This window comes from Haliaeetus albicilla, chromosome 24 (genome assembly GCF_947461875.1).
Source record: "Haliaeetus albicilla chromosome 24, bHalAlb1.1, whole genome shotgun sequence".
In the NCBI taxonomy this organism is placed as follows: Eukaryota; Metazoa; Chordata; class Aves; order Accipitriformes; family Accipitridae; genus Haliaeetus; species Haliaeetus albicilla.
In genome coordinates this window covers 22,853,659-22,868,045 of record NC_091506.1, presented here as the reverse complement: position 1 = coordinate 22,868,045, position 14,387 = coordinate 22,853,659, and the positions used below count along the sequence as shown (strand labels likewise).

At 39.2% G+C, this 14,387-nt stretch overlaps 1 long non-coding RNA gene across 5 annotated transcripts in view; it reads right to left on the bottom strand.

Annotated features, from left to right (window-relative positions):
• Positions 1-14,387, bottom strand: part of LOC138681818 (uncharacterized) — a 67,196-nt gene continuing 52,809 nt past the window's right edge. For 3 of the 5 annotated variants that reach the window (XR_011322015.1, XR_011322016.1, XR_011322019.1), the window contains exons 6-7: positions 2,600-3,851; positions 1-1,761 (exon numbers count right to left, since the gene is read on the bottom strand). This is a non-coding gene — a long non-coding RNA (uncharacterized lncRNA). The remainder of the gene's footprint in view (positions 1,762-2,599; positions 3,852-14,387) is intronic. The other 2 variants (XR_011322017.1, XR_011322018.1) reach the window with 2 other exon arrangements.

The following is a 14,387-nucleotide window of genomic DNA, read 5'->3' as shown; positions in this document are numbered from 1 at the left end:
TTTCTGAATTACTGGGCAACATTTACTCTCTTAGAATCTATGTCTTACGCAAGTCTCACAAATATTATTACTGCTTAGTTTAGTACTCAGCCATGAGGAGTTTTACATAAACCCTGTCCCTTTTGCCTACGAACTTTATAAACGAATTAACAACTACGTATTGCACCCAAACCACTTCTGTGTGAATATCCTAGGGAGTACAATACACCAGCAATATCCACAATTACTCTGCTCATTTGGTCGTCCTCATCGTTTTGTTTAAAATTCCACCGTTTCAACATTATGTTGAAATGTCTTTCCCTTCCTGCCCGTCAGTTACAAGAGCAAGAAAGTCCCACCGGGCCCTGGGACTCGGGGGTAAAACGTCGGTGTGAGGCTGACGGTGGAGACGCTTTGGATTGACCTTTCCTCAAGCTTGTAAATCTAATATTATAGCACTGTAGTTAGGTTTCTTTTATTAGAATATGAGTAACAATGTATGTCTTTTGCTCGGTGTTGTTAAGTGCAGTTCATTTAAGATGGACTTTATGTGGTTTTATTTGTATTTTGTGTGCTGTATTTGCATGTCTGTGCTGTGTGTTTTATAACCTGCTGTATTTTCTGCAGAACTAAACCAGGCTAGATTGCATCAGCACCGAGGTTCAAAAAGGGGACGAGCCTTTCAGGCCTATCTCTGCCTGTTAGGCTATAGTGTCTTACTAAAACTTCTGCCAACTCTCATTCTGGTATTTGTTTTACAGCAATGTAAAAACATCAACATTGCCAACAAGCTTTGAACTCATAATAACATTTCTTCCCATTAATTACTTTTTTTCATCTCTGCTGTCATAGTTCAGCATAATTTTCATGGACTTTGGTTGCCTCGGATACATTACAATCCTGTTCACAAGTAGTCATACTTCTAGTTTTAATTCCTACTCTTTTCATGTGATAAAGGGAAGAAAAATAATGTATGTAGCTAAGGAAGTACTCAGAGCTTCTAAATCATGAGTTTGCCTACACTGCATTAAAAAACCCAGCCAAACAACAGATCCATGTCACTAAGAAAGAATGCAGAGAGAAAATCATATAACCTCTTTTTTTTCATCAAATCTTTACTTTTTTTTTAAAGTACCAAAACATGGCTTCTGTATGAGTCTTTGTAACAGGACTTGGGAATTTCAGACTGACAAAACAATTGTAATACAACTTTTCTAACTTTTTTCTTGTGTTTTGCTGGTTGTACTTCTGGTACTGTCCATGAGGCTAGGAAACTCAAAGTTTATTCTTGGTGGCAATCTGTAGACTTACTGTCATCAAAAGTTTTTGTGACTGATACAGCCAGTAAATGCCCCTGAACAAACCAAAACTGTTTATTTGAAGGAACTTCAAACCATATCCTGGACTCTCCCTTAGCTGAAATGGAAATAGGGTGCAACTGTGAGTGAAAATGCATTACTCAAGAAGTGTTACTGCTGGTGACAAATAAATTAATCATCCTCTGTAAGTGTACTGCCTCAAATACAGTTCCAGTGTTCTTACAATAAGGATATTTTTAGCTATGTTTCATTATAATGGATGAAAATTTCCCCCAGCAGATAATAAGAGAGTCTTCTAACAGCATTTGGTTTGTGTACGTACCTCAAAAATTAATTTGGCTCGTATCTTAATAAAGCTTGCAATTCTTGTTTTGCAGGTTTCTCTGATATTTAGGCAAAGGATAGTCTTGCAGTTAAAGAGCAAAAGTGAGAGGCATGACATCTGTTCCTGGCTCAGTACTTCCTATAGAAAACAAAGTAGACAGAAAACGAGATAGAAATACAAAGTCTTTAAATTTCTGATGCGCAAGGAAAAGACAGTTTTATGTCAGTTCCAGACTTCTCATTGTGTTAGCTCTGCCCCCAAAATCCCAGGCCTCAAGAACAATTTATGAATAACAGTGCTCAAAGGAGCTCAAGTACAGCAATAGTTGAAGGTAATCTATTGTTTCAGCAATATATCTTTCCTAACGCAGACAGTTCTTAGAAGGGTTGGATGAAGAGCCAAATCATTTTAAGACCAAATAAAACAACAAATCACATTTTGCAACCAATGTTCTTGCATTGTTTTCCTCCGAGTGGTTGGACATGTGGGTAGAAAACTGTTTCAGTTGCTGGGCAATTGTCATTGCTTCTCAGCCACATATTTTTATTGTTGAAGTAAATCTTACTTCATTTTGTATGTGGGATTTTTCAAAACCAAGGAGACCTAAAATAATTGCTATGGATTGTAAGTGTTAAGAAGAGAAACTGCTTTTGGAGTATGGTTTAGTTGAAAACAACTTGTCAGCAGCAGTTTCAGAACAAGTGGTAGCTGTGGCCCATTCCTTCCCCCATCCCCAACCACTCATTTCCCCTGACAGGAGGCCAGAGCAGAGCAGGAATACACACCCATCTTTGCACAGTTCTGCCCCTGAATGCTTTGCCCTAGCCTCTGCAGTAAATTTAATTCCAATGGTGTAAGAATAACAAAGGGGGGAAGTATTTGCTTTTAAAGATTGACAAGTGATGTTATCCCTCTTAAGATCAATAGATTGTGACATTCTGTATTACAGTGTCGCCTAAGAGAAGCGTTATTTTACCTGGTTTAAGGCCAGTGGGTCAGCAATGTCCACCAAGAATACTTCTGCAAAAAGAGAATCATCTGTTGCTGAAAGAAAGAGAGTGAGTCTTTAGTCAGGTCTGTATATTTATTTCTTTGAAAAAGTCATAGTCAACTGGCTGTTGAAAAGAGGCCTGATAAAACACTCAGTGAAATCAGTTGGTGTATTGAGAAAGGAAAGACTGACCCTGGTTAATACTTGTCCGTGTAAATGACAGGTCGGGAAGCTTCAGTGGTGATCTTAAGAGACTTTTGAAATACAGAAGTGATAAGCCCCTGGATGATGTAACAGATAACAGGAAAGGTTTGCCTGCTTCTTTTATAAAATATTCATATTTATACTCAATCTTCATGACTGAATTATTTCATAGGCTTATATATGCTTTTTTTTAAGAGTCTGTCTATGCTAAATTAGCTACATACAGTCTTCTAGGGTAAAATTATCCTGGTTGAAGAGAAGCAATCACACTGATTCCAGATGCTTAGTTCATTTTGATTTATTGTAATTAGCTGATGAGATTTCAAATAATTACTTATTTAATGTCTATAATAATACAAGAATGATTAGTTAGCTTATGACTGTTGCACAGATATCCGCATTTAGAGTCGGGCAAAAAGAACTTCCTTCGCTCTCTAAGAAGTCCAGCTACACAATATCCTTCTATTTCTCTAAAGAGAATGAAATCCTTAAACATGTCTGAAAAACTACGATATGCTCTCTAAGTATTTTTTAGAGATAGAGGAACATATGCAGCGATGCGTATGTTATTTGGCAGGGACCAGTGAGGGCCAGCTGCTCCCTGGGGCGCAAGGAGCCAGGAACCAAACACGACACGGAGGTGGCGGGGTCCAGCCCCGCAGCACCCAGGCAGGGCAAGCCCAGGGATGGCAGCTGGGGTCCGGCAGGAGTCCGGATCATCAGACACGCTCGTAATGAGGAGGCAGGTCTGAGGTGATGCCGGGAAGTCAGTTTGCAGATCAGGGTCAGGTCCGGTGGCAGTAAACGGAGCGAGATGCAGCCTGGTGACTGGCAGGCGCGTCCATGGTGGCAAGGCAGGGCTGAGATGAAGGCAGGAGGACCAGGCGTACGTCAGGGCGGTCCGTGGCTGGGCACAGACGTGGCTGTACCGCAGCTGAACGTGGAGCTGGAGACCAGCACCCCCACAGCGTAGCTCAGGCGGCGGCTGAGATGGGCCCGTGGGCAGGGCCGTGGGTGGAAGCGCCAGGAAAAGCTGGTCAAAGCAATTAAAGTGTTAGTACACTCATGGCCCTGACATAATTAAATGTGCTTAGTGACTCTGCCATGTCTTTAAGGTTTAATGTATTTTTAAGCGAGTTACTCCATTGATTTTTCGCTGATGATACAGATGACTGCATTAGCCAGACAGGTTTTCTAAGTGTGCAACGAAGTTTATAAATTACATGAAATTGGTTACTCAGAATGTCCTGTGGAATAAAAAGCTAGAGCTCACATGGTACGAAGGAGGGCAGAAGTCTTCAGGACTCGGGGCAAATGCTTGAAGCAGCAGATTGGTGTCACATGAAAATGGGAAGATACAACCTGCATATGAAGGCACCGTGAGGTCATATCCAACATAACCAATGGCCAGTGTACCAGGCTGAGATACAGTGAGAAAACGTCTCAATAAAGTATTCTCTAAAGCATGTTCTTTGACATGAAAAAAACACCCAAACCTCTTTTTGCTGTTCTTATTTTTAAAACAACCTATGGACTAACCTGTTGGGTCCTAGCTGCTCAGTATACTTTAATATTTTGCACTATGTCCACCTTCAAGCTGTCATTTCCTTTTATCACACCAGCAATTGTACCATTGAGCCAACTGTTATGTCTGTTAAGCTGACTACACTGTTAAAAGTTACACTAATATTTGATGGTCTGTCTGACACTTCAAAGAACTATATAGTGCATATATAGTGTAAGACCACACACATAAAAAAGATTGAAGAATAACCTATATAACCTGAAGTGTAAAGTAGCTTAGGCACTATACCATGATAATAAGAGTAGATGTTTATGTGTACACAGTCTGATGGAGTTCTGGTACCCCTCTAAAATGGGATATTCAACTAAAGGGTCAGATTTTGTAGTGCTGCTGCTTCTATTTTTGGGCAGTGCCCTAAGGTTAAAACACTACAGTGTAAAACCAAGGTCAAGAGGTACCCTTGATTGTACCAGGGAACGCACTGAAGCGCACTAAGGGATATTATCAGCTGTCTGATCCTCAGGCATCTGCTGCAGTCAATCTGCAGCCCTGGGTGCTTGCTTGCTTGCTTTCAAATGCTTTTCTCACTTCTTCCAGTGATTTACACAAGTGATTCCAAAATTTAAGTTTTGCAGACAAGGAACGAGTGACAGAAGATCTCTACGTAGTGTTTTATTCCACTTACAACTAAAAATATTAAGTATTAATTTAACATAATTGGACTGTATGAGCCCGTGCAATTCTGTTTACTTCAACAGGGTGCCTCCTGATCTGTGACTCCAGAGGCGTATCAGATCCAATAGCTAAAACTTTTCTTTGCTGGGCAATCGTACTGAACTGTGTAGAATGGATTATGAAGTCTACTCTTAAGATTCATAATCAACCCATCTTGTGTCAGCATATGTTTGCTGTCAGGCAACTGTAACCAGACACCAGAGATTCTACCTTGTTTAGAGGGCATCCCCACATGGCTGTTCCAGTTAACTCTGGGAAAGAAAGAGATTCTTAGGAAAAAAGAGTATGTCAAGAGTGCAGTGGCAGCCCAGAGATGCTAGAACAGCTTTTTTAAGTTTTCAAGAGGCAACTGTAAGCAGAGAAAATAGACTGTTCTAACGACTTGACTGCAAGACAGCTAGAGCCTAGAAGAGAAGTACAAAAGCAAAGCTTCTTTGTCCTTTCATACTCCCACCTCTCCTCAGTATCGGGTTCCTAACCTAGTTTGGATGCAGCAAGACTCAGCTTGGATCCAAAAATGAAATGAGCTCTTTATCTGTACTTGACTAGACTCCAAATGATTTCAGTAAGAGGAGGCTGAGTAAGGACTTGGCTGTAGGTGGATCAGAGACTTTGCAGTGCTTATTTATTAAATATATCCCATTTGGTGTCCTGTTTGCAGCCTGCCAAAGCAAAAGGGATTAAAACTTTTGTTCCCCCCTACACCTCATTACTGAAATAATGAGTAGAACCTTTTTTCCCCTCTACATTATTACTGGAATAATCTGTCAAGCAAGCAATTGAGTTGTTTCACCTTATCACAATCTTTGCCAAGAAAGATTTAGCAGCATGATATTTAATGGAAAATATTATAGCCACATTCCTTTCAGACATAAATTCTATGTAGAAAGATAGACATCTAATGGGAAAAAAGTTTGTGTTAATACAGAGATTTATCTGCTTTATTGTTTTTCCCAGTGTGGTGTTTTACCTGAAGTACTGCAGAGCATATGTGAAAGCGAGCTAAGTGAAGCTATCCAACCTGTTATTGAAATGTGGATATAAAAATGACAGCATCCTTTCAGCTTCATTAAATATTAAGTAGAAGTACAAACATAATTATCACAAATACTCTTTTGATAACCAAAAGATGATTAAAAGAGATGTTCACTTAAAGTTGTGCAAAGCAAGGTTAGGGGGTATGCCTGTCAGGCAGGAGCAGCGTAAATAACTCTAGGCAGAAATTATGTAAAAAATGTACACATTATCAACAACAAAAAGATAACTGAATTTCATGGTAATTTCAACCAACTAGCAAATGAAAACAATCAGGCCTTACCAACAGAGATGACAAACAGTTCTGTAGTTCCTAGAATATTTTTATATGCTAAAAATAGGCATGTCTCACTTTAATTGCATGAGAAACTACAAGCTGAGGATGAGTAAAAGGTCATAAAAAGGTGCTTGGCTTGAAGGTAGAAAAAGCATCAGAGTAGACATATCAGAATTAAAAGTTATGATAAAGATGTGTGTGTTAGATATTCTGCAGAGCTGAGTTAATAGAGTTGTTTTAATTATGTCATAAGCTAGAAGTAACAGCAATAATACAGGTGAGGCAATGTTAAAGGTTTAAAAAAGCCCAGATAGTGTGGGGTTCACCGGCAGTGCAAACATACTGTGTTTGGAATTGTAAAGGTGAAGATTTACAGGTAAAAACCCTAATAAGTCATCCTGCCTGCCACTCTTTTCATGTCAATTCCGTATGAATTAGATAGAAATGAAACAATATTCTCCTCATAATTGTATAATAATATAATATTCCAGCTGTTTGTAACAACAAAGCTAAGTTTACAGATCTAATTGTTTGCTTCAACCAAGTAGAAAAAAATCATCAGCTTCGATGCAAGCTCTTAGAAAGTGACATCATCCTAAAAACATGGAGCATCTTTTTCTCCTTCTCAACGTGTACAGCCAGGTTCTGTTCTTCTCCTGCTGAGATATTCTCAAGTTGTTTTAAGGATTTCAGTCCCAGAAATGCCAACAGACATTGCAAAAACATATAGAGTTCCTGGGGTTTGCTGGCTGTTAGAACACAGGGAAATGGCCCTGCATCCCTAAATTCAGAGCATAATGCTGACTTAAAGCCACCTTTGTAAGCCAGGCCCTCTGGAAGCTACTCATAAAGCCTCAGCTCAGGATGTGCTCCGGACTGCTTTTGCACTGTGGTCGGTGCTGTTTTTATTTCCCGTGAGTGCATTTCACTGTTGTAAGCAAGACTTTTACTTAGGAAGGAACGATCTTCATTTCCTAGGCTGCTTCTCATCAACATGTGTAAAATTTAACTTAGTGGATGGGTACCTCAGTCTTGAGTTTCAGAAAAGGATTTACTTGGGAGCACATATGGTCTGCTATATAAATTCATAGTTTGTAATTCATAATAGGTGTGATCTGCTCTGTATAAATAAATAATTTTCTCCTCTTTTCCAGCTTCTTGAATTGATTATTCATAAAATCTTGTCGTGCATTAGTCTTAGGGAATCTAGGAATAGCTCTCTCAGGAACATACAGTTTACCTTAATACTTTTACGTAAATTCGACTCTGGTATGAGTGCAGAAAGGGCTTCCATTTAACATTTGACCTTTCAAGATATGTTTGCCTGTGCACTTTCTTCTTAAAAGACCTTCCTTCTCACACTAAATACATTCAGCTCTGCTACTCAACTTGAAAACTGTTTGGAGCCACAGTTAGGCATTGGATGTGTGTGTAGGGCCATGGGTGCCGAAGGGTTGGTGGAGATGTATAGCAAATAAAGGTGTATAGCAAATAAAGTCTAGACAGGAGCCATATGTTGCGCAATACACATTGCTCTTACATTGCTTGGGCAGAAGCAGGGGTTCTATGGGATAAAATGAAACGTGATGATACAGTTAAGAACTTCAGTTCAGTTCCTGTGATACACACAGGTTGAACACACACTACCATCACTCTGGCCTTTCATATCTCAGGGTGTTTGGACATCTCTTAAGTGGGTATCTGCATGTGTGAAAGCTAAGAGACTCAGCACAGCCGGCGTGGTGTTTTTTACCCCAGGGGCTGTGTCAACATAGCACATTAAGAAGGACAGTCCTGGATTTTCATAGGTTTATGACATCAGCCTCTGTTATATGCACACCTAACACTGGAATTCCTTAAACCTGTATTCAGTGGAAACTGTGGTGGGTTTCCAAGCATCAGGCCTATAGAGAAGCTGGTTATTTCTATTTTGTAATGTTGTATGCAGTGACATTTTGTTTCCCCTGATGTTTTTTCTTCCCATGTGGTCTCCCTGGAGTGGCTGGAAAACCCACTTACACGTTTTTTATGGCTTCAGAATTACACATAGTGCAAAAGATTCTTGTCCCAGGTATTGCACGTAGGTTGTGATCTGTAACTAAACTCCTACCTTGCTTTGTCAGTGCCACAGCAGGACATTGTATCTCTGGCCCTTTACCTCAGAAAAGTGGCTTACATGGCTCATAATGGAAAAATACTATTATTAAATTACAGGATTAAGCACTGTTATATCCCAAACTGGCAGAAACAAATTACTAAAAAGAAAGATGTTCCTTCTTGCATGTTCTGTAGCTTGACCAAGCTGTATTATAAGGAACAGAAGTGAAGAGTCACTATCCAGTCTACGGCTCAAGGAGAGTTCATTCATAGCAAGGGAAAGAAAATAGTGCCCAATAAAAAGGGATACCCATTTGGAAAAGAGCAGGAACAAGTCTGCCTGAAGTATCGGTTAAATACTAGATGACTTTTTAATACAAAATATTAAGTGGTTTTTTGAAGATCTTAGTCTTAAGTTAAGACTGGTGGAGGAGTCAGAATAAATCCAAGTCTTTCAGAACATGTGGAAATGCTGTTTGAATTTCTTACCCCACTACATGAGCAATGAGACTTCACACTGTTAAGGCATTTTTTTTCCCCAGTGGTTCATGACTATTAGCCCAACTTTACAACATCTTGGGAATGGAAGAAGATAAACAGGAGGACTGCTGAAGTATAGTCTCTTGGGTAGAAAACAGGATCTGCTTAAAAGCTCTGTTAATTCGATTTGGCCAGTATTTTGATTCTAGTTCTTTTAGGAGGAGTTTACAAGCATAGTAAAAAGCAGGAATACACCACCTATAATGTAATTTTTAAGAAAGCTGCCAGCAAAGTTTCTTTTTCAGTATCAGATACAGATGGGTGGAATAAAGTGTTTATTTATATACTCCAAAAGGGGATTCCCAGTCAGCTATGTGAGTGATTTAAGCATCACTGGTATATTTGGCAAATTATATCAAATTGTGCCTGTGGACTTCAGAACTGCAGACACTTGGTTTTCAAGACATCTCTAATTCCAAGCTGATGGTACAACATATACTATATATGATGACTTTCATAATTTATATAAAAGCTATAAAAGTAAATAGAGTCACCTAAGAGAATGATACAGAAATGGTATTTGTTTACAGCCTTCGTTATTCAATAAAATGGAGTAAAAAGCCTGTCTTTGCTCAGAAGTATGGTTTGTTTTTCCTCACTGGCGTCCTACTTGATAATATCATATTACAGTAATTAAATATGCCAGAACTCATCTTAGCCTCAGATTATTAGTATTATCACTAGCTTTAATAGGTACACTTCATATTAAAGTCTTTAAAAAAATTCTTCCTTGAAGATTCAGGCAACTGAAAGTCTAGGCATAATTATGTCATAAACATCCATCTCCAAGGTTGGTCATACTAATAAAACGAGTCATCTAGAAGGATGTTTCATCCATGTGAGCCTGAAAATGGCACAATACTGGTATTTAGCAAAAGGTAGGAAAAAGGAGGTTGTATGGTGAAATTAAGAGAAAAATCAGGTACCCCTGAAAACTGAAGAATAAATAAGAATAAATAAATAACTGAAGAATAAAACTGATTTCTGTCTTTGAAGAAAGAAGACATTATTTTTCAAAAATTTGCACATGTTTTTGTAGTTAGGGTGTACCAGGATGAAACACATTATCTGATAGGGTCATTATCATTTTCTTGGAAGCAGCTCTCAGTCAGCTTCAAAGTGGGAAAAGTGATAAACAATAGCAAGTGGAAACTATATCAAGAATTTATTTTCATATTTTGAGTTGGGAATGACCTTGGGTGTTGCCTGATCCTTCCATTGTTACAAACCTTCATACAGTGACTAACGTTGACACTGGAACGTTCAGACACAAATACGTTAGTCAGCTTGATGAACAGGTTTGTGGTCATGAAACTCCTGCCAGCCTACATGACTAATTAAAAGCTCTATGTATTTGGTTTGAAATAGAGACCTGAATGAAATGCAGGACCTCCATTGTACTGCCAACTGTAACTTACTCTTTGTACATCTGCAAGTTGTGTTGTAGATGGTCCTGATGACTGAAATCTCTTAGCAATACCACGACTTATAGCCAGACTGTTTCTGCATGGAGCTGAGAATCTGTGCTCCCTAAAGGCGATGATTCCAGCAAGTCTGGACAGGTTTTCAATTTGAAGGAAGAACAGGGAGGCATGTTAATCAAACAGCTCATCATTCCTCATCTGGTGGACACAGAAATCTCTTCCCCTTGGACATGTATAAAGGGAATGTCTGAGTGGGCTCTTCCATTAAATTTTCATTTATTGAAATGAAACTTCCCGCTACTAAGACAGGAAAGTGCCTTTTGGCAAGTCCATTAGTATTGGTGAATATAATTGTTAATTTTTCAGGCCCACATATCTGAGCACTGAGACTGCTAGAAACAGTAACTGCAGAATGTTGATGATGCATGTGAATTTCTAGACAAAATCCATCCAGAAAACCAACACCGTTATTAGAATAGATGCAAAAGATTGCCAACCAGGCACTCAAAAATTGGGACATGCTAGAGTTAAGTTTGCCTATACAACCTTAATTTGGGAATCTTGTGGACAGAATTAGAACAACCTTTAGTGAAATAATTCAATGCTATTTTTTCCCATCCTCCTTGGAGTGAATTGTGGTTGCATGCTAATGGAACATTTACCTTATTGTAAAAGCTGGGAGATGCACAAGGAAACAGGAGACTACAGGAAAGGGAAAGGACAATTTCATGGCTCAGAGAACCAAACATTGTCCTGGGTAACTGAATTCTATCCATGCTTGTGTCACGGATCACCTGTATGATACCAGACAGGTCACATAAACTGAACTTTTCACAGGTGGTGACTATGTGTATATGCTTCATTTTCAAAGATTCTATATTTGCAACACTCAGAAGTGAGGAATGACCATAGTTGTAGGCAAATCCTAACCCTGAAGCATGGGAACACTGGAGTTATCAGAAAAGAGGTCACAGGAACTTCTTCTAAACCAAGGGTCGTCCCTGGAAATTGTTGAATCAGTTTTATTAAGTTGTCCCCATGTAAACTGAATGTGTGTCACCTTGACAGTCATCTTGAAAAATGTTTGAAAACAATTAAAATTTTGTACAGTCACAAGCAACCCACTACAGAGTCTTCCAGAGGAAAACACTGGTAAATAATATATGGTACTCTATCCCTCTTTGGACTACCTGTAGATAGATAAGGGAGCCAGTGGGAGAGACGACAAAGTAAGGAAGACAGGGAAATTTCTGTCTTTCCAGTTTTAAAAAGTGTATCATTAATACAGCATAGGCTAAACAACAAGGTTTTAAAGAGTGTAACAAACTGCTCACACAAGTGTCTCCATGCTAACCATTCATTTGAAACAGAGGTTGCTCAAGTACAGTTTCTGCTAATACAGATCCTAAAAAACATTTAGATGCATTGCCTGCATCTAAAGGCAATGTTAAGCTTTGCATCTGCTTCACATGCTGCCCCATCCTACTGTTATATCTAAGTCTACTGACTCTTCAATTCTAAAAAGTCCTTTCTGAAATTTACCCCACCCCATAACTTCGAGAGGAGTTGTGCAAGCCAATCAGCACATACTCAGCTCTAAGGTTATGACTTAATCCATTGCTGTCAGCCTTTCTGAGTCTTGGGTGTGATGCTGACCTCAGCAAGATCACGGTACCTCGTTATTGCCTGACGTACTTGTTGATATTATTCTTACTCCTCCTCCACCTCTCTAAAAAATTCTAGGTCTTAGTAGAGTCTTCGCTGACATCAGCAGCTACTTTCAGTTGCATTGGTAAGGCAATACAGCTGAGGAAGCTCACCTGAGACTGTAATGAAGATCAGTGTTCACAGAGTCATGATTCCTCTATAATCTTGTAATGATCCACTGTTCCATGTAGACATCATGTGGAGCTCTCAAGTTTTGATGACAGCTTGCAAGACTCCTCAATTTTGCTTTGTTTCACTTTCATTTTAGAGAATAACTTGTTAGACTCCTAATTATTCTAGAGTGCTTGGACACTGATCAAATGTAATGCAAGTCAATGATTTTCTGTCTATTTATTGCAGTACAACTGGAAACACAGACTCCTTGGCAATACTAAACTTGTCAAAACCAAATCTGAAACTCCTGTTTAGTTTTTCTATTTGACTCTCTACAAACCAGCCTACCTCCCTTTATGTCTCTGAGAACAAGATCACTGTTCATATGTCATGCCCTTACTTTTGTGCTTCCCCTGAAAATAAGCAATTTATTTCTGAAAAACTGGAAGAGAGGATACTGAGAGAAAGACTGTCTCTAGCTAGCCACTGGCTTCCCCATCTAGAGTAAGTTTAAACAAACAAACTAAAATCATATCCAGTTAAAGAAGTAACTTTAAAAGTGTTCTCCTAAAATACAATCCAGCTGATTTTTATTACTATATCCTAGAAAGCTACTGGTTTAACCAGGTCAACATTTTGCACTTGCACTTGGGAGTGTGACTGGATTGGGGAAGTAATTCTATATTTGAATAATGACAAGGCAGAAGCCACACGGTACGTGATGTGACAGTGGTCCATGCAGGATGAAATTCAGAAAGTGCAAGGGCCATTTCACCCTGTTCATACCATGTAGAACAGGATGTGTGAATTCCAGCAGATCTAATTTCAAGTTAACTCCATATTTATACTCCTGGTGCTCATCTGCTGCACCAAGAAAAGATCATCTGAAAAATGTGATCCCTGTTAATAGTAGCTAAAAGGCTCATTCAGCTCATCAAGTAAAGCAAGCAAAATGCTTACTGGCAGGAACAACAGCTGTATGCTTGACCTTTACCCATTCTCTCTTTTCTCGCTTCACATTCAGGACCAGGCTCAATGCATTCTTAGGAGGCACATATTTGGAAAGAGAGGGCTATTTTTATTCACTGTGTGGTTTCTCAGCATAGTGGGTCTTTAGGAATATTTCCTTTCACGTCAATCCCTTTAAGCATTTTACAGAGCATAGTCTGTTCTGGGAAGTCAGTAAATTTGAATTCATGTTTTGAAGTTTATCATGACTTGGAATATAACGTGCAGAAGGCAGACAGCACAGTTGATGAATAAAGCAAATGCAGACTATGTAGTCCTGCTGAAGCTATTACCAGAATATTTTACATTTTCCATGGACCCAAATTAAACCTTTTATACAAGCAAAGTAATCCAAAACCATCTGGCGCTAGAATTTGGGATTTCATAATGCTTTAATGCAAACCATGTGAGCAGGATGTCCAAAATGTCTGTGTCAGTGGGTTGAATTAATACATGTAAAAAAGATGAACTTTGCAATAGTTTTTTTTGGTTTTCATTATGTCCAGTCAATGAATACCTTATACCACTGCTGTTCAGCAAGGATAACTTCTGCACTGTTACCTTTCCTTGCCTGACACTTGTCACTTCACTGTTCCTGAACGCGGAGGAATAACCAAGATCAGAGAGGAGAAGCCTGAACTATGAAGCCAGATGTACAACTCCAGCATAAAGCTAAATAGCCACATGATTTTTTTTCTGTCTTGTTACTGAATGACAGTAAGAATTTGTTGCTATGGGTCATCAAAGACCTCTTTGGCCTTCAGTGTGGAAGAGACGCTTCAGCCTTTACCTAGCTGTTCTCTTGAAGTGCTTTCCCACCCTACATTTCAATTTAATAAGCAGTGGGAGTAACTGTGACAAAGGGAACTGGGGATCACTTTGAATTCAGTGTCCTTCTCTCCTTCTCTCCGGGCTGAATCCTACAATGAGTCACCACTGGGTGACCAAATACTGGTTCTGCGTAATGGAAGCCCAGTGTTTTCAGAAGCCTGAGAAGATTGCAGCCAAACTGACTCCTTACATACTCAACAAGCATAAACTCTCTCCTGACCATGCCTCTCCAAAACGTCCTATGAAAAGTTTTACCAAGATGCACTTTATCTTCTG